General features: G+C 35.0%; 1 protein-coding gene and 1 long non-coding RNA gene across 3 annotated transcripts in view; one reads left to right on the plus strand and one right to left on the minus strand.

Annotated features, from left to right (window-relative positions):
* Positions 1–4,885, plus strand: part of LOC141378382 (uncharacterized) — a 139,800-nt gene extending 134,915 nt beyond the window's left edge. The window contains exons 3-4 of the long non-coding RNA XR_015513825.1: positions 2,345–2,387; positions 4,441–4,885. This is a non-coding gene — a long non-coding RNA (uncharacterized LOC141378382). The remainder of the gene's footprint in view (positions 1–2,344; positions 2,388–4,440) is intronic.
* alk (ALK receptor tyrosine kinase) overlaps positions 1–22,220 on the minus strand; it is an 859,538-nt gene that overhangs the window by 193,761 nt on the left and 643,557 nt on the right.

Here is a 22,220-nt window from a genome sequence, read left to right on the forward strand (position 1 = left end):
AAATGATAACAATAATAATGGAAATTATTAATATTGTGGTCCTATTTGTACACTGAAAAAAATATTCAGAGATGATTACTTGAATTTACTTAATATTTTAAAGTTAAGTGGTTGTAAACAATTTGTTTATGCTAAATTTAAACAAATAAATTAAGTTCAACATTACTAAATTTAATTTGTTTGTTTAAATTCAGCACAAATAAATTGTTTGCAACAATTTTGCAGACAACATTTTTTTTCAGTGTAGCTTTCAGAAATCATGTTTTTGCATTGAATATTGTTCATTCATTAATTTTCATCTGCTTTTCCGGGGCCGGGTTGCAGAGACAGTAGTCTCAGGAGAGGACCCCAGACTTCAATCTGTCAAGATACTTCCTTTGGCTCCTCCAGGGGGGTCCATAGGCGTTCCCTGGCCAGCTGAGAGACATAGTCCCTCCAGCATGTCCTGGGTCTTCCATGAGGCCTCCTCCTGGTGGGACATGCCTGGAACACTTCCCTAGATCCAGTTGGCATCTGAAACAGATGCCTATCCCACCTCAGCTGAATTCACTCGATGTGGAGAAGCACAGAAGGGTCTACTCTGAGCTCTTCCCGGGTGATAGAGCTCCTTACTCTATCTAGCCCTGTCACCCTGCAAAGGAAGCTCGTTTTGGCCGATTGTATCCAAGATCTTGTCCTTTCAGTCATTACTTAAGACTCTTGATCATAGGTGAGAGTAGAAACGTAGATTGACCGGTAGAATGAGAGCTTTGCCTTTCGGCTCAGCTGATTCTTTACTACAACGACTGGTACATCGACCAGAGTCTGCTGCGTCAATCCGCCTGTCAATCTCACATTCCATCCTTCCCTCACTCTTGAGCAAACCCCCAAGATACTTGAACTCCTCCACCTGGGGTAAAGATTTCCCTCCTAACTGGCACACCACCTTTTTTTTCCGGTAGAGCACAATGGCCTCAAACTTGGAGGTGCTGATTCTCATCCCAGCTGCCTCACACGTTTCAGAATAGTGTTCAAATTGTTCAATAGTTCACTTATCATAACATAAAAATAACAACCTGATCTTTTTTTTCTTTTTTAAATCTGTTTATTTTTTGCAAGTAAACTTTTCACGCATATTCAGTAAGTTCATACTTTTCTCATAACTTACATATTCTCCCATACACTGTAAAAAATAAATCCGTAAAATTTACGGTAAAAAAAACGGCAGCTGTGGTTGCCAGTACTTTACCGTTAAAAAGACGATACAAACCGTAAAAGTAATTTCTCATTTTTACAATAAATTACCATATTTTATTAATTTATTGAGGTAATATGTCTGCATTTTGAATGACCAACATCTACACATCTTTTGTTACACAGTTAAACACATTAGCACACCCACATGAAGGTGGTGATGAGGAAGTTACATAATGAGTCAATGCTCATCACAATCAACTTTTCCCACAAGCAGAAAAGAGTATTAGCATATAGAAGGTGCTCAGCTTTATTCACACAGCTACTTAACACCAGTATGGTAACACGCATACAATTAAAGTCATGAAATAAACATTGTTTATTAACATTAGATGTAACATAAATCTTTAATGTACATAACTGATGGTGAAAACAACTAAAATGATCCATATTAATGTCAACAAAATGCATAAAAAGTTATGTGCCATGCAGGGAATTCTGGGAAAGTCAATTTACGGTTATTCGATGTATATATCAAGGAAACATACCGTTAACCAGGTTACGGATTTGTACTGTAGCATTTTTACAGTTTTTTTACTGTTGAAATCACAGCCATTTTTTTACAATGTAATATGCAATACATGAACATATTCAAGTATTTAGGTTTTAATGATATTCTAATTACCACGTAAACTGCCTTAGGTTTTTGTTTTTTTACTAATAGCTCCAAGTAGTAATTATACATTAATATAGGATTGCTGCATTCATAAGCTGTAAATATAAATCCTTAATGATGCTGTTTACTTGGTTTACAATGACCCTTCACAGGTGGCTCGATCACAGCCTTAATCCATATGCCTACACACAACTGTTTAATCCTCACAAAAACAAAATCAGTGTGGGCACTGGAACAGATCTTGCATAAGCACAGTTCAAAGTACCTGCTTCTACAGAGACCTTTTTATTTCTGATATTTTCTCCAAGTTAGTCTCTGAAGGTGCCATAAGCTGAAACGTTACAATTTCTGAATCTGATTGCCACGATTTAGCATTCGTCTAAACAAACTGTTCTGTTTGTTGAGCCCTCTGTTCAAGAGGAGCCACTTTACACTTTGGATGTTTGCAGAATGAGGCTCTTAACAGAACTGACATTTGCTTTCTTTGCCTTGCAGTTGTGCTGATTGACAAATGCCACAGAGAGAGACTGGAGATGAGGTAACTGCATGTCATCAGTATCTATTACTCTATGCCTAACTAATATGTTGTTTGTGTTCATTTGCACAGTTTATTAATCATTTACTTCTAAATGATCTTAAACACCACCAACTACTCTTAAATAAATGCTTTGTAAATAATGCAGTACTTAATATAATAATGCAAATTCATCATTACCAAATTATGAAAATGCAATCATTAGGCACATTATATGTGAGTTTATAAGTCAAGAAAACAGCTTATAAAGTGCATACTATTGTCTATTAATGTAGATTTAATGCTTAACAAATGATAAATTATCTACTTTGCTGATGCTTAATAAATAAATAACATAAGAAATCTGCCCTGGGCACAATTTCCCATTGAGCCTGGCTAGTTAAACTGAAGATATCTGACCTGCCCTCAAAATTACTATACCACCACTTAGGTTCTGTTTTTATCCATTTCTCAGTGTATATAGGCAATGTTTTTTTTTTTTTTTTTTTGTTTTTTTTGTGCATTTAAACAAAACTGATTTATTAAACTAAAACATAATACAATTAAATTCAAGCAAAATACAAAAAATAAATAAAAATTATAATAAATTACAACCTACAAAAATGTCAACTATATTGTTCAATTTTTTGCTTCTCTTGATTTTCCTCTTTTTTTTTTTTAAAACTTCATTTAATATTTTTTTAGCATTTCATATTTTTCTATAACATACTGTATACATTTGGGTGTATCAATTTTGGACCGTTATCATAGGTTATTTTGTTAAATAAGCTGCAGATTTGACTTCAGTACTGACTAATCTGATGTACATGCACAAATATAACATTGTGTATCTCCCTATTAAAATATGAATTTAAAAGAGAGATTTGTGAGGGTTGTACTTATATATGCTAAGCACTGTATATTGTTTTCTCTAAGTGTTTACATGGTCATCATACAGCAAGTAATACAACAAGCATTTAGTTTGGGCTAGCTTTTGCAGCTGGACATTGCTTTACAAGCTCTTGATGGGTGAACATTAGTCAGTGGAGGGGTGTCTTTAGTCTCTCCAGCTGTGGATTTTTCATGACCATTGTTACTCCCACGCATACAGCTGAGATGACCCAAAATAGACTTTACAAAATGTAAATGATTGTAATATTTTCTTTGAATGAGAGAACAATGCTTTTTTACATAATTGGGAAGTAAATATTCTATACAAGGTCCAATCAGTCTGTTTTTTTGGACTTTATTTCAGCTACATTTTTTTTCTCCAAAACCCACTAACCATGCATGATATATATATATATATATATATATATATATATATATATATATATATATATATATATATATATATATATATATATTTTTTTTTTTTTTTTTTCTAAAAAAGGCAAGCATGTACAGTAATATTTCTCACATGTTATTGTAGCAGAACTTGTGCTAAATGCAAAATAAATAAATGAAATAAAAATACATGTTGGCTAGTAATATGTAATAAGTAGCTGAAATGAGCACATATGTCAGGTCATGTCAAAACATCTTAGGGACCCCAAAATCGCCTAAGACCCCTGAGGGTTAATGGAAAATTGGTTTTTAAAAAATGGGCTTGAGTACCATTTAGATGTTGCGAATGTTAGTTTCTTAGCTACCATGATTCTCTTGTTCCTCTTCTGCCAAAAAAGACACATTTAAACTACATGTAAGGGTGAGAGCTGTGTAATGAAGGCTTACCGCCATCACTTTGACATTCTTTAATTGACCACCTGCTGGGATCTTATTAGCAAAACCAGCCCATTTCCTCTCGTTGTCTCTTCCCCATCTGAACCTGTCCCAGCAGAACACTATTTTCATCTTATTTATCATTTGCAAATAACGATTTCAGCTTTTTAATATGTTCTTAATTGTGTTTTTTTTTTTTTTTTGTCTTGAGTCTTTGTTCTTTCTCCAACTCAAATTTTCAATACAATATATTATGAACTTTTGCCAAATCCTCATTTCTTAAGTACAAAGATCAATAACTATGCACATATTGGCTGTGAAGGTGACACAATCACCAACGATTTAACCCTTATAGATCAATGGAGAACATTCACTTTCACGCGGACTACAATCCTGTCACCATATGAACTATACAGCAAATCCTGTCATGCACCTCTCTCACCTGTTCCAGTTCTACTTTGAGCAGCTTCCAGCTGTGTACTGTATGTGCAATCAAAGACTGATTACTCAGACTATATAGACTGCATACTTTGTTACACACATTGCTGATGATTGTTGGTTTATACTCTGTAACAATACAGTGTTTTCTTAGTTTAGTCTCTGTGTTTGACCCTTGCCTTGTTTTCTTGTTTTTGTTGTCTGCTGCCTGTATCGACCATTTGCCTGTGATCTATTTTTCTGTATGTACCTGTTTGCTCCTGTGTTTGACCATTGCCTGTCTGATGCTGTATTCACACCAGATCCAGCATGCATGTATAAATTACACTAATCACGTGTAAATAGACTTGTGAAAACTTTGAGTTTACTCACTTTACTCGCGGGTCAATGTCACTTCACAATAGATGCAGATTCATGTCATAGGCAGGGCTTCAGTCTGCCCGGTGACTCTAGCTTCGTTGTTAATTGGCTAACATGGATTTTATTGAAAGAGTAGCTCTGCTTTATGTGCTTTAGGAAATCTGAAAAACAGCGTTGATTCCTTCAGCACCGTGTCTGAGTCCGCTAGATACTTTAATGCACTTTAATGCAACCATTATAATGCTGTTAAATCACCTGCATTAAAAACAAAACTACATATTTATTTAACGAAACAAAAATAGACTTCATTTATACTTAATTTATTTTAATTTGTTTATTTAATTTATTTAATTTGTTTATTTAAATTTTATTTTGTATTTTTTTTGGACAACAAATCTGTTTTATGTTTAATCTACTTATATTTGTAAAAAAATAAATAAATAAAAATAAGATTAACAAACAAACAAACAAACAAACACATATTGGTTGTGTGAAACCCAACATTTTTTTAAAGTATTTGAAAACCACACATTGATCTACTTTTCATTTGTTTCTGTGGTTAGCTGGTTGTGTGGTTACCACTAAGTTGTGTATTTTCACATTGATTAGAATTTATATTTCTAGTCGTGCTGATTACTAACAATAATAGATCTATGTATTAATAAATTTTAATTACAGTGGGAGCTGCATAAGGTCATTGCTAATAAGCGTTAAATCTGAAAGTCTACATTTATCAACAAAAAATAATAATTTCTAAAAACAACAACCTGTTTTGTTTTTATTTACTGAAATATTAACTGAAATGCACAACTTCAATCTGTATTTGCTAGTGTTTAGACGTTTAAAAACAGTGTTCAGATAATATAAGCAATGGCACGGGATGAATAAGATAAATAAGGCTAATCCTGTTAACCGTAAGAACAAAAACTGTTAGTCACATCAATTATTGACAATGAATCATCTATCAATCCACTGACATGGCTTTGAATTCTGATGTTGTAACACTAAAGTAGGTGACGTGAAGATGAATGAATTATCGTTGAAGCCAGGGCTCTTTAATCAGCATGAGAGCAATCCTATGTGCTTTATTTTTCAACCAAATCTGACAGAAGCAGCCGCTGAGTGTTATTATTGACGCCAAAACATGTGCCAAATGTTAAAGCTAACATTGATTCTTTGTGGATTTGGGAAAAAGCCTCAGGACTCAAGTTGTCTATGCTGATGATCAATAGGGACAACGCTTGTTTGACCACAAACAATCTGAATATTTCATCCTGAGGAAATGCAGTTTTGTTAATAAAAAGCAGAATGGCACACAGCTTTCACCAGAAGCTCTCAGTGGATTTAATTCAAATGCTCTGCCCTCCAAAACCAGGTCATTTTATATCATTATACGGATCACGTTAAATCAGTTTAATTCAATTCTACAGTCTAATGAAAAAGATTTGCAATTCACTCCTAATTTACAAATTCATATAATTCCGTAAGTGGCCCGTTAAAAAATGAATGAACTCCAGCATATAATGGTTGTGCTTAATTTTAAGGTGTTCTTCTTGCATGTCCTGAGTAATATTAATTAATTACATGTGCTTACTATATGGTTAGCCATGTAGTAATCCGTAATTAATTGTAATTACTAAAATAAGTACATGTGAAGGGTGCCTTAAACTAAAGTGTCACCACCATAGTATTTATTATGAAAACAATATCATTAAAAAATACATTTAAGACAGAACATAATCTAATGTTTTGTGCACTTATTACATTTAATTGTAAACCTACTAACACTTATATTACATCTATTGTACAGGGTGGGCCATTTATATGGATACACCTTAATAAAATGGGAATGGTTGGTGATATTGACGTTCTGTTTGTGGCATATATATGTGAGGGGGCAAACTTTTTAAGATGGGTGCTGACCTTGGTGGCCATTTTGAAGTCGGCCATCTTGAATCTAACTTTGTTTTTTTACAACAGGAAGAGGGTCATTTCACACATCAAATGTATTGGGAATTTAACAAGAAAATCAATGGTTTGCTGGATTTTAACGTAACTTTATTCTTTCATGAGTTATTTACAAGTTTCTGACCACTTTGGATAAAAGCGTCTGCTAAATGACTAAATGTAAATGTAAAATGCAAAATGTAAATGCACTTATAAAATGTGTTCAGTGTGCTGCCCATTGTGTTGGATTGTCAATGCAACCCTTCTATCCTACTCTTCACACACAGATAGCAACACCACAGGAGAAATGCCAGCACAGGCTTCCAGTATCTGTAGTTTCAGGAGCTGCACATCTTGTATCTTCACACAGAGACAATTGCCTTTAGATGACCCCAAAGATAAAAAGTCTAGGGGGGTCAGATCAGGAGACCTTGAGGGCCATTTAATTGGCCCACGACGACCAATGCACTTTTCAGGAAACTGTTTATCTAGGGATGCTTGGACCTGACACCAATATTGTGGTGGTGCACCATCCTGCTGGAATAACTCAGGGAATGTGCCAGCATCAGTGCTTAAAGAAGGAAACGCATCATCATGTAACGATTTGGCCTTGAGGTTTCCATTGATGAAGAATGGCCCCACTATCTTTGTTGTCTATGGTGTGAAGATACTTGTGGCGCAACCGTCATTGCCCTGCTCAGTATGACAGGCTGATGGCTGCCGAAGTGCAAAAACAAATATCTAAAATAGGCACTATCCTTATACATACACTGCATAGTTTCAATCTAAACAACTTCATTCTCATTCCTTACAAAAAAATCACATTATGTTGTCCAACAGCTGTGATACTGGTCAAACTGCAGGGGGGTCTATCGCTCTACGTGGGTGGAGTAATACACAAGGGTGAAGAGGCTGTTACTGTTATTGCAGAATATCGCATGGCTATCAGTCAATCACTTTCGAGAACCAGACAAACAGTTGTATTTATATATAACAAACGCATTAAATCAAGTAATGTTCAACTTAGGGTGCTTTCACACCTGTGAGTAGATTCAGTTGTTCCGAAACAGAGATTACAAATGATACAATGTTGTTCTTTGCTCTTGGTGCAGTTCACTTTCACACTGCAAAGTTTCTAATCGGAACAAAAGATCTAAAACAAGTCACGTGCGAGTAAACTCTCCTCACATTGGTCAGAGTGTCAGGGTTTATTTTGCAGAGTCCCGCTCAGCTGTCAAGAGAGGTGGTGGTTTGGTGGTGTTTGACAAGGTTTGTGCAATGTAACAGAAGAGTGAGGAGAGATGCGGTGGGGAGGGTTGAGAAGGGTGCGCGACGTAGCCTATTTAAGGACCGGGAGGGAGACGCGAGATTACCGGGAAATCATCACTCAATCGTGGGGATTCGGAGAGTAGCGAAACTTCCCGCCCTACTCATAATTTTCTCTTCATATAGCCGTATGCCTATTACATATCCATAAAACACAAGGACAATCAATCCGCTCCAGAGTTCATTTCAACCGAGCCGAGACCACCTCATTCAAGCGATCTCGGAGCGATTGATTTGGCGCAGATCCGAGAGCGATTGGTGGTTTCACATATGCCAAACGAACCGCGCTAACTGGGCAAACGAGACAGGTTCCGAAACAAAAGTGTAGGTGTGAAAGCACCCTTAAATTCAGCTTATATAAATAGTTTAAACCATTTTTTTTTTATTATCTAATTATTTATTTTAATCAAGTGTCTATTTAAAACATGACAAACAAATATGGAAACATGATTTACATTTTCATTTATACTTTATTTTAAGGCTTTGTGCATTAAAAAAAAAAGAAAAAAGAACACTAAACAATTTACTCGTGTTGTCCCAAGGCAAATCAGTGAAGTTAGCAAACAAATTACTAAACAAATTTAAGTTATTTGAACATAAAACAATTTATCCCCAAAAAAGAAAAAAAATCCCAAAAATGTTTAGCTTAAACTATAGGTATCATAAGTATAGATAAGTAGTTTGAATAGGCAGCAAACTCTTTTTTTTATGTTGTCAATTAAACTACTGAGTGATATTATTTAATTACATTCTTTTACTATATGGAAAGGGTTAGAATGTGGGTTAGGTTTTGGGTTAGCTACATTTAATTAAAGATAATTCATTGTAATTACTAAATTAAGTCCATGTAATGTGTAACTGCATCCTCTTAAATTTAAATGTTAACTGTAATTCATGTGTAAAAGTCAACTTTCCCCAAAGTCATTCCTATATTAAGTGTACTTGGAGAATTGTTACATGATTTTCATTTTTGAACAATACTTAAGTGGCTTTAAATTTAATTACTATTATATAATATTGCATCTAAATAAATACATACATTCATAAATACCTTTAAGTATACCTGCTTTGCAATTGCAGATTCAATAAAATGAAGCACACTTTTTATTCCACAAAGGGTTTGCTTATGAGCAATTGTTATGCCCCCGGAATAATCAGCTTTTATCTCCGCACAGCATATTCACATCACAAGATTTGTGAATGTTCTCAGCAATCGTCAGGGTCCCCGATGATTTGAAAAAGCTCATTATGGCTAAGCCTTAACAAACCGGCGGTAACTTAACACTCAACACTGTCCTGTGGAGGAACATAAGCAAGAGGAATTGGAGAGAGAGAGAGATGAATTCATATCTGTTTTCTGAGAGCAAACTGTTTAGACAAGGCTTGTCAGTCGAGTTTTTTAAGGATTACGGATAAAATCGCTGACACACATTTTGGGAAGACAACTGCTCAACATGTGCATTTTCACCTGGAAGATGTCATTTTGTCCATCCGCTTTTAAATATTCAGTAGATGTTTTTGTAACATCTATTATTTAGAACGTATGTGAAGCTAGCTTTTCTTAAAAGTTGCTTCTTTTTCATATTGAAACTCTCCAATAAATGTTTAATGTGCATAAAAAAGTTAGTAAGCTATGCACAGGCTGTCTTTGCAAACAATAAAATAAATAAAATAAATAAATAACATAAAATATAAAAAATAAAAATAATAAATAAAATAAAATAAATAAAATGAATAAATGAATGAACACAAACATTTATTTATTTATTTATTTATTTATTTATTTATTGTTTGTTTGTTTGTTTGTTTGTTTGTTTGTTTTATGGAAGCCTGATACAGCACGACTAGCAGAGGGCAGTTATGTTCACTGTTATGTTCACTTGTGTTAGACCATTTTGTGCTGTGCCGCGCAGTACTGCAGCATTGTGTGTGGCCACATTCATTCACTCACGCGTTCTCAGTAGCCACATAGTTCAGCCACGAGTTATGCAGTTGTTTGGGAAATGCACCCCTGGTCTGATTCTAAGTATGACATCATAAACTAGCATCATGAGATATAACTAATTGAAGCTAAGCAGGGCTGAGCCTAGACAGTACCTGGATGGGAGACCACATGGGAAAATTAGGTTGCTGTTAGAAGACGTGTTATTGAGGCCGGCAGGCGGTGCTCAACCTGCGGTCTGTATGAGTCCCAATGCCCCAGTAAAAAGTGACGGGGACACCATACTGTTACTGGGCGCCGTCTTTCGGATGAGATGTTAAACTGAGGTCCTGACTCTCTGTGGTCATTTAAAATCCCATGGCATTTCTCGTAAAGAGCAGGGGTGTAACCCCGGTGTCCTGGCCAAATTCTCTCTATTGGTCTTTACCCATCATGGCCTCCCAATCATCCCCATCCACCGAATTGGCTCTATCAATGTCTCTCCACTTGCCTTATAGCTAGTGTGTGGTGAGCGCACTGGCGCCGTTGTCCTGTGGCAGCCGTCGTATCATCCAAGTGGAGGCTGCACACTGGTGGTGTTGTGGAAAGACCCCCCTCATGATTTTGAAGTGCCTTAGGTGTATGGCCATACATGATAAATGCCCTATATAAATGCACATTACTTACTTGCTTGTTTCCTTTTTTATGTTCTTGAAGACGTCAAGCAGAAAACCATGATTAGAGATCCTCTCTGAATTCTGAGCAAGTGTTCTAACACTAAATGCCTTCTACAGACAGTAATAAGACATAAAAGTTCCTCATGATTCCCTCAGGGCTCCTATAGTTGTCCCATATAATACACAATCATTCTATACATGAAAAAAAATAATCTTGTTCCACATGTAATCCATACAGAAATTCTCCCACACGCTTTATGCAGCATCTGAGAATGCTCAAGTATTCAGTGTCAGTTTTGCATGCAGAAGTATTATATTATATTCCAAACGAAATCACAAAAGACAGATATTAAATATCTTTTGAGTAAGTTTTGAAGTGCAAGATGATCAAGCAGAGTTCATTCATTTTGTTCATTATTTTTACTAGATTTGTTGCGTGATATTAGTCAAATGGTCTATAATACAACTTATTGAAATATTGAACCTCAGAGGTCTGTTCATCTTGAACTATGTATGTCTTCAGTGCTGTAACCTGCCTGAACAGATATGACAAATCAACTGATACTGTATGTGTGTGATGATGTTTGACACTTTATTACAACATCAAAATATATATATATATATATATATATATATGAAGATTTTAGATGCAAAACCTTTAAATACCTGCTAAAATTCTCCTCTTAAATGAAAAATTGTATTAGGCTCCTGTGTGTATGTTCAGTAATATAACTTTTTATGGCAAATAATAAGTTCTCTTTCTGGTCTTTAAAGTGAATTATCTTATCATAATTTGTTCTGCTGAGAAAAATGTTCCTTTTTAATGGAAATTTCAGATGGCACCTAGAGGTGTTTCCATCTGAACTTTTCATATGTATATATTTTTTTTCACGGTGGCTCAATGGTTAGCACTGTTGCTTTACAGCAGGGTTTTTCAAAGTCTAAGACAGTGGGCCTCTCTTTTGACACAACTTATCCATTGATGCCCCCCTCCTCCCAAACACGCACGCACACACGCATATATATATATATATATATATATATATATATATATATATATATATATATATATATATATATATATATATATATAAAGTATGTATATAAAGTATATATATATAAAGTATATATAAAGATACAGACAGATGTCAGACTGTTAACTCACTTTTATTATCATTTGCATGAAAGTGCAATTATTTACAGAGTAGTAACAAGTATTTTAATATAACGTTTTTAAAACTAGGATGATGGTTTAATATGAATAGAACAGATCTAAGAACTGTCCATCCCAGTCAAAACAGTCGAAGTTTAGCGGGTCTCATGCTGTCATTAGCCAAAATATCTTGAAAAACCACATTTAAAGGTCGTGGTTCATCAGCTGGTCCTGTCCACGTAAATCCTAAACTCAAAAACTGATCATCATTTCGTCGTCTTTTGGGTTTAAGCCCTGAAGTTGAAGGCTTTGAATCGGGGGGTCTCAGAAACCGATCCATTGTATTAGCAGGCATTTACCTGTATTGGCGGGCTTGCCAAACAGAAGCGAATTCACAGCTATGGCCTTCTGGGTAAAAAAAGGTTTTCTTATTTTTGACGTATTATTTTTTTTTAGCTTTTTAATTAATTAAAATGTTTAAATATAATAAAAAATACATATAATAATTAAACTTAATAATTATATTTTTAATATATAAAAATTTTTTTCCGCGCCTCTCCCTGCATGCTCTGGCGGCCCCCAGGGGAGGCGCGCCTCACACTTTGAAAACCCCTGCTTTACAGCAAGATCGTCGCAGGTTCGAGTCCCAGCTGAACTAGTTGGCATTTCTGTGTGCAGTGTGCATGTTCTCACTGTGTTCACCTGGGTTTCCTCCATGTCTTCCAGTTTCCCCAACAGTCCAAAAGCATGAACTAGAGGTGAATTGAATAAACTAAATTGTCCGTAGTGTATGAGTTTGTGTGTCAATTAGTGTATGTATGGGTGTTTCTCAGTACTGGGTTGGGGCTGGAAGAGCATCCACTGCGTAAATTTTCCATATGCTGGAATAGTTGGCGGTTCATTCCGCTGTGGCGACCTCTGAAATAGAAACTAAGCCGAATGAAAATAATTAAATGAGTATGGCAAAATCGAAATAGCTGTCTCTCGGGTGAATTTGGCACTCAATACAGCTCACATGAAACGTTATTGGGCTTCTGACAGTCTCCAAACCATTTGGTAACATTTAAGTTTAAGTAAAACGTTTTGACTTATTACAATAGCAGTTTTTTATCATGTTATTCTACACCTATTACTCTATCCAAAACCTAAACTCAACTACTGCCTTACTAACTAATAATAAGCTGAATTATTGAGCTTAAAGTCATAGTTAATGGTTTGTACATTAAAATAAAATGACCAAATGTTCTTCTATTCAATCGAATCCAGCATCTGAATTCACATACTAATTGAATTTAAACTTCATGGCCATTAGAAAGTATGTTCTATAACCTATGAACATGAGAAATATGAACAGAATTCAAATGACATTCATCATCCTTTCAATATCACACAACCTACCTGCATCAGTTCTGTCTTTTCAATTCTATTCATAAACTCTCATCCGCGTCCTCATGGTATAGTAAAGAGTTCATCAACTGCACACTTCAGAAGCTTAAGTAGCACATGATTTAGGGTACTTAATGCCTGCAGGTTTTCAATAACTATGAATTCAGAAGTATTATTCAGCTCACATACAGTTTTTATTAAATGCTTTATGATAAAGAATGTGGTTTTAGACAGAATGTGGTTTTAAAGTCTAAAGGGTTTGTGCCATGTTTCAGAAATTATGATTTACTGTGTAATTTTCATGCATTTGCATCTAACAGGGTTTACAGAGGATGGTTCAAAAGCCTGAAAAGATACAAAGAGGTGCATTTATATGGGCAACAAAAACCTTGTTGATGCTTAAGGTCAAAGGAAAAAGGGCAGACCACTAGAAAGGTAACTGGTAAAAACAATAACACAAATACTGTAAGCATATGTTACAACTGAGGCCTATAGAAAAGCATTAAACTTGAAGCAGATGAGCTACAGTAGCAAGAAGCAAATTGGTTCTATTCATGTTGGCTAAGTTGCTGAAAATGCTTTATTTATTATTTCTTTTTATTTATTATTATAATTTTTATTAGTTTATTTAAAAAAAAAAAAAAAAAAAAAAAAACTATCTCTGTCTATACAGCCTAAATGTGTAATGTGTGACCATTCATGTGAACTGGATATGTGCATATGTTGCTGCCATTCGCATCTTTACTTGCAAACTATTGGTTGTGTAATGTATTGAATGAGCAGGGGTTGAGGAATCAGTTGAACAATATTTAATAGTCTACAGGGCCACCCAGAGAGTGACTGTAGAAGGCCACGCCTCCATTTTCAAAGGTTTTGGTTACAGTCCATCTTTACTGATGTAGCATTGAGGTTGTATGCAATTCTTTGATTTCTCCTCCTTAGCTAAAATACATCCAACTATTGCTATCGAAAGACGATTCCCTTCCACCCGATCTGCCATCATTATCTTGGGAGAGCTTGAACACAAACCTAACTGCCTCATCATCACAAACTTCTAAAGGTTTGAAGTTAAGGAAAGCCAAGTCAACCCCCTTCACACATCATCTCATACATCACATTTCAAAATGCCAGCCATATTAAATAAAACCCACAACTCACTCCAAAATGTACAGTATAAAATGTGTTGGTTTGCAATCTGTGTTCTGTTCTATAGCGAAAGTAGTTAAAATATTATATGTATGCATAAATAGACCTGTTGGTTTTAAATAATATAAAAATGCACAGATTGTGCTTAATGTGCGTTTAAAGTGTCATGTTTGGTATCATCATACTTCTTTTATTCCACACACATGATGCAGAATGTATGATAATAACTTATACTGCTTACATGCTTTAATACTGTGGATTAAAGTTTATCTGGCTCATAAGGGTGGATCCTCATTATCTATATGAGTGGCTTAGAGACAAAGAAAGTTTGCCATGCAACGTTTCCTTTCACACCATTGGTCAGTCCATAGAAAATAGGTGTGACCAATACAACGCTTTAAAATCTGACCTGCGCAAGCAATCTGCCCAGAAGGTCTCCAGCAGAACACCACCAGGCAAGACCCAGTTTCTATACCCATGTGACTCGTCTGAGTCCGCATTTTTCTTATTTTCCAGTTAATGATGGCGGCACGCCTATCACCCAATTGGTCGCAAACTTGAGTCGGACAAAAAAAGAATTTCTCTATTTTCCTCACTGTTCTTCATTTTATGTATTGTACATTTTGTTTGTTATGTGTTAGACTAATCATTAGATCTTTTTAAAATCACGTTTGATTGTCTCTTTTTTTTTTTTTTTGCCTCACTGAAACAATCACTTGAGAGACAGAAAGATCCCTTGCTACCAGCTTCATTAATAAAATTTGATAAAACTTATAAAACAATCTTTTTTTTATATTAGATATATAAAGTCTGCTTAAATGAGTGGACAAAGTTATTGTTATGTTTATTTAGAAAGGAATTTAGACTTGTGAAGTAGATGAATAATTTAGAAATTTTATTAAACTTAAAGCTGGTAGCAAGAGATCTTTCGTTGTTAAAGTGACTGTTTTTGTGAGGCAAAACAAAGACATTTATTTTGTTGAATTACCTATAAGTTAATTCTGAATAATCATGATTAATTATCATTAATGTTGTTAAACTGAGCTAATTACGTTACACTGAATCAGAACACCAGTTTTTACTCAACTAAAATGAGGTCTTTAGCATTTTTATAATGCTCCATTTCATTGGTTGAACGCTGTCATAGGTTGGCGCTGAAGTTGTGGGAATGCCAGGCATAACCATAACAACACTTATGTGTTTTAATATGGAAAAAAAGAGAGAAAAAAACTAGTGTAAACAGCAGCTGGGGTTACAGTTCACATAGTTTACCAAAACTGTTAATAGAAGTTTGATTAAGAGTTGAGTTGGGTTTGGTTCATATTGTAGGGCAGGGGTGTCAACTCAGTCTTGGAAGGCCGGTGTCCTGCTGAGTTTAGCTCCAATTCGCTTCAACACACCTGCCAGGAAGTTTCTAGTATATCTTGTAAGAGCTTGATTAGCTTGTTCAGGTGTGTTTGATTAGGGTTGGAGCTAAACTCTCCAGGACAGCGGCCCTCCAGGACCGAGTTTGGACACCCCTGTTGAAGAGTCTTCGGTATAAATTTATGGTGTATTTTACCTTTTTGGTGTATATGTACATTGATTTTTATTTTTGTTGTTTGTATGTTTTGTCCATGGAATACAAAAGTGAAGAGAAGAACAAATGTTAAGAGCAAGGGTTTGGAAAAACCAAACAATACATTGAAATGATAGAAAGATAGATAGATAGATAGATAGATAGATAGATAGATAGATAGATAGATAGATAGATAGATAGATAGATAGATAGATAGATAGATAGATAGATAGATAGATAGATAGATAGATATTGATCGAACATACCTTTATACATGTACATTGAGATATTGAATATACGTTTAATGCCTTAATTGCCTTCTTGGTAGACAGAGATTTATTATGAATCTTGATATCTTCTTGAAATTGGCAATAATGAGAGATGTTGATGAGGTTGCATATGTGGATAAAGTGCTTTCAATCAAAATTATCAAGTTGCAAATAAAATAAAAAAAATCCAAACTAATTATCTTAAAGCAAAGCTGAAAGTCATTATCCATGAAGTTTGCAATGCACTGGATGTCTTTGCTGAGGTTTTCTTGTCTGAACACAATGCTAAAACAGATTCAGCTTGACACAATAGGCTGAATAAGCTTACAAGAAATTTAATTAACCATATTTTCCATAGGATACTTGCTAGGATGGTGTATATATAATTAAACCGTATAAGCCATAACCGGCTGTGTCAGTATTTATTTCTGAAGGCACTGTTAGCAAGGTTCACCTAATGAAGTTGCTAATGAATATACACTGTATTATTCATGGAACACTTTGTAATAGTCTCATTATTCATGAGATAATTTAGCAGGGAAAAAAGTTGTTACATGTTTCAGAAAGTATAATGTTAGTTACTGTACTCCCAACTCTCCAAAACCTTCTTCAGTGTCTTCAGAGTCCTTCACAGTTGACTGAGCCTTCCGTTACCATCACTGACCACTCTCCCAGTCTGTCAGCTCTCCAAGTCTGGTTCATACACTCACCACCTCTCACTTCATCTCAGCCTGGCCAAAAAGCTGTCATGTAGACCCAGATACATCAGCATGTTATCAATCACGGCTAGCCTTTCTGTATCCAACCACAACCTCTGGTTCTTTCTTCTCCTTGCACCATCCTACCATCATTCCACCATACAGTTAGTGACTGCTCTGCTGAAGTCTGGATGATTGACAGACTTTGGTTTCACCTTGTCAGCTACTGTCTAATGCATTGAATAATGAACAGGGGAAGTGGCTTCTATAATACTGATGTTTTTGTAATGGAGCTGGCTAAGTAAAAGCTGTGCAGGTAAATCTCAGTCACTTGCTCTCATTAGACACGCTAAAAATAACAATAGGGACTGTACGCTGTAGAAAAAATTGCTATGATTTAAATGGTAAATGTTACAGTAAAACTGGTAGCCGTAACAGTAAGTCTCTTTAATATATACAATTAATAACAGTACATTCCAACACGGGCTCATTCTGAAAACGTGGCCTAAATACATTTCTGGAAATCGCGAATTATGTAGCAACGTATGGCTGCATTTTATCTTTAAAACAAACGCTACGGGGCGGTATGACGTCATTCCTTTTCACACTTACCAACTGACGGCTTAACTCTTGCTTACCTGCTGGTACTAGTTTGTCTGGTAGGTCGACACCAAGGCTGGGCTATGACAAAAAATCCGCCCTGGCATTTTGGGACAGAGCAGCCCATTACATTCAATTAATATGCTCCCTATCAGTGCACGCCCTTGCATATGTTTACCAACTCCAAGACAAGACAGAGGGGTCGCTTGGTGATTTCCAAAAATCTCATATATTTTATTAAACTATTAGAATTATCATATTTTATCAATTATTATATTTTATTTGCTACTCCTGGGGTTATTTTGCTAGATTAACATCATAGTAAAAGCATTAGTTGTAGCAGATTTATTTTGTGGTACAAAACTTTGGCACTAACATACATTCAAATTTAAGGCCACGACTGAACAAGGAGGATGATTTCCAAGTGGCTCCAAGTCTCCAAAATTAAACAAAGAATAGTCTTGTGCTATAAACATTATGCTCACAATTTTAATCAAGTGAGGTTAATATGGAGTTAAACAAATGAATAATTATTTTAAAAAATGTATGGTTATATGACTGTAGCACTTTTATTTGTTGCCAATAGGCTTATGTTTATATAGTTCTCTAGAGTTGTTATTTTAGAGGTTGCAGGATGAAAAGTTTGAGAACCCCTGCTTTAGACATTCGAAATAAAATGCTTCAAAAAAGAAAAAAATGAAAGGGTGAGAATAATTCTAACTTCAACTGTAAGAAATAATGAAAGTTGAAAAATTAGAAACTTGGAAAAAATTATTTATTATTATAATAACATTATTATCCACACTGGATGTTCATCTTGTGTGTGTCTGTATGTTTTAAGGAAGCCTATATTAAATAATAAACATAACAAAAACTGCCTGCTGATTCACACAGGTAATGTTGATTACCAAAATAAAGTTATACAATAAAAACAGTGTATCAGAGACCCTTAAAAAATGTTTAACTCAACAATAAAACAACAAATATAGCTTAAAGATTGCGCAGAGTCAATCAAATTAACTTAAACAATTAAAAATTGCAACAAATAAGTGTTTGAGCCCGAACTGCAAAACTAAATGTAAAAAATAGCATTAGTTTTGCTTAAGTTGCATACTAGTTTATATAAATATTGCTGTAAGTGCCTACATCATGCTGACGATCAAAACAAAATGTCATGATTTCTCATGTGAATGTCTCCTGACCAAACTCATCTTAAAATACATGAATGACACTTCTCATAGAGCTTGGAAAGCATACATTCTTTATGATATCTATCTATCTATCTATCTATCTATCTATCTATCTATCTATCTATCTATCTATCTATCTATCTATCTATCTATCTATCTATCTATCTATCTATCTATCTATCTATCTATCTATCTATCTATCTATCTATCTATCTCTCTCTCTCTCTCTCTCTCTCTCTCTCTCTCTCTCTCTCTCTCTCTCTCTCTCTCTCTCTCTCTCTCTCTCTCTCTCTCTCTCTCTCTCTCTCTCTCTCTCTCTCTCTCTCTCTCTCTCTCTCTCTCTCTCTCTCTCTCTCTCTCTCTCTCTATATATATATATATATATATATATATATATATTTATATTTATATTTATATTTATTTTTTATTTTTTTGTAAAATAAAGACTTGCAGGTTAAGGAAACAGCATAGGAGGAAGTTGCTGCGGGCCTTGGTGCATATAAAATGTAAAAGAAATTAAAAAAAAAAATATATATATATATATATATATATATATATATATATATATATATATATATATATATATATATATATATATATATATATATATATATATATATATAATAGAATAAACAGGAATATACTGATCTGTGGAACAGTTGTTGATCCGCTGCGCACTGCAGACGCAAAAGGCAAATGCCTGCTCGCCACTTTTGCTCTCCATATACGGGTGTGGGGTGAGAAACAGGCGTGACTCTCGACTATTTTGACAAATACACACCGGCGTTGCACGCTTACACAGAGCCCAAAATGGAAGTTTGTGTTTGGGTCAGCCCAATGTCAATAAAGACAAGAACCAATGGGCTGCAGGTTATGTCACATGGGCCGGTCTGTTAAAACTAAACATCTTACTTTCAGATCGTCACAGATCACAGCATTATCAGTGAATTAGGAGGAAAGACACGACAGTCTGCTAAGTGTTTTATGGGCCAATCAGATCATTAGAAGATGATCAGCCCGGCCCAAAAATACATCGGCCCAGCGGGAAACTGCACACTCTGCCAGATGGCCAGTCCGCCCCTAGTGGACACATATCTTGGTGGACTTGAGATGCAGAGTGGACTTGATTGCGACGACATAGTTCAAGTCTGGTAAAGAACGGTTTCAGAAAGTAGGTAAAACAAAAACACAAGCCAATAAAATTAATTACTAAACAAGTAAATAACAGGGTGAGAATGTGGTAAAATATGAAAACGTGGTAAAAATCAGGCGAGGGCTTTTCTTTTTCTGGATTGCTTTTCAAAACACTGCGATTGGATTTAGGTAAGGGGGTGGGCGGGTCAAACAGTGCTTTTTTAAAATACTATTGGTTGGGTTTAGGGAAGGGGGAGGGTGGGAGAGGGAGGGTCTCTGGTAGATTTACATGAGAACAACAGGCGCAAATGGCACTCGCAAGTGAAATTTTAGATCTGAAAAAACTTACTGAGAAGCCTCCGGTGGATTTGCGAAAACAAAAACCTGGAACATATTTTGCTCTCTGCAGAAATGCATATAGGGGTACGTAATCAGAATGAGCCGGGGTTGCTACATTCTCAGAATTCTCTGCTTGACCCTTCACATTTCACCAGTTATTTCCATTAGAGCTTTATGTTAAATTCGATTTTGACAAATAATGTTTATTGAATTACGTTAGTGTCATGTGTTAGCAGTGATGTTTAATAGTTGTGTGAAAGACACCGAACACCTATATATTAGTATGTTTTTAGGCTTGTCATTTGACTTTCTCATCACCACATGCTTATGGTAGTGTTTTTGCATATGTAACAATGGTACAATATGCGGATATTAGTACTTCAATTCCAGTACTACATTGGTGTGTTAACACTATAAATGGTAGATTGTGCGAATTATTATTATTATTTTTTTTTTTTTAAACGCAGTGAAAACACTGTTTAAAGTGAAAACACACAATTCAATAATGCAGCCTGCATCTATAGAAATCATCTCATGGCAGAAGAACTGCAGTCCTCTGATCTCAAGAGAAATAAAAGTGGGTGCTAGCTGATGCTGGGGGATGAGCTCTTTAGCGTGCTTGTTAGCATGCACACCTGCTGTCTTGTAGTCTTATAGACACCTTGAATCTCACTTAGAGAGGTGTGAACAGAATCAGACAGGTTACATTTGCTAGACCTTTTCTAAAAACTAAGAACATTTCTGCAGTAACGACATCATTAATAACTCATTACTCCCCATCTGTAAGTACTTTGCTCTTTGCTAGTTGTCACTTTTAAATTGATCACACATTTATCACACAATACTATTATCATTTATTAATTGCTTTTGTTCCATATATCGTCACCTTAGAATTATAAGATTTTATCTAACACGTTTGTCAAAATTGAGTTATTGACATGTTCTTATTAACTTATTTACATTATGCAATGTTTTTTATAAGTTGTTTACATTTTAAGACTTTTTATTTAAAAAAAAATAAATAAATAAATGTTAAACACACACACAATGTTTGCTATGGAATGCAAATTTAAAGCTCAATATCTTGAAATCATTCAGAACACAGATAGAACTTTATAATTCCAAGGTGACGATATGTGTACACAACAGTTCTTTCTAGTTCTTGAATTTGATGGCTGATAGCCGTGCAGTGTTCTAGTAACATCACTCCTCGTTACTTCACCAGTTTAATTTTGCAAACACAATGTCAATTACTTCAGTAATTTGTATGTCTGACATGAAAAAGTACTTTTGTGAAATGTAAGTTGATGTGTTTATGCTTAATTAGAATGTAATTCTAATCGCTTGTTAAAATTATAAATAAAAAAACACTGTCAGATGTAATTTATCGAATGCTGGAGCAAATGCGGCACAGGTGACAGAGCAGACAAACCAATAGCAATTCCAGTACATCCAAAAATGTAAATAGTGCATCTCAGTTTGATAGAAAGGGTACAGTTTGATTTTATTTTTAAATCTATTTCTTTTACAGACAGTGAAGTACTAATAACATTAAACATAATTTAAATGCAAACTGACAGTTTGTGACAGCTTTTGTGGCTTGCGGTTTATTATCAGACAAAAGAGCTTGTCTTTCAGTGTGTGAAAGAAGAAAAGGCATTTATACTAATGCACTTTCAATGGAAACCCATCAGGCAAGATATTAAAAGCAGAATTGTGAAGCTTGTGTTTTTGTCAAAATACAGTCATATATATACTTTTTTTTCTTTCCAATTTGTTATTTCAGCCTGAGTGTTGTCTAAATTGTCTTTTTTAATGTGGAGTGCACATTTCTAAGTGGACAAATAATGCTTTTAAGTTATGCAGTTTGATTTGGTGCAGCAATGATAGCTTGTTTCCTGATGCATTCATTAATGTTCATTCATTCAATTTCATTCAGCTAAGTCCCTTTATTCATCAGGGATCCCACAGGGGAATGAACTGCCAACTTATC

This window comes from Danio rerio, chromosome 17 (genome assembly GCF_052040795.2).
Source record: "Danio rerio strain M-AB ecotype USA chromosome 17, GRCz13ab, whole genome shotgun sequence".
In the NCBI taxonomy this organism is placed as follows: Eukaryota; Metazoa; Chordata; class Actinopteri; order Cypriniformes; family Danionidae; genus Danio; species Danio rerio.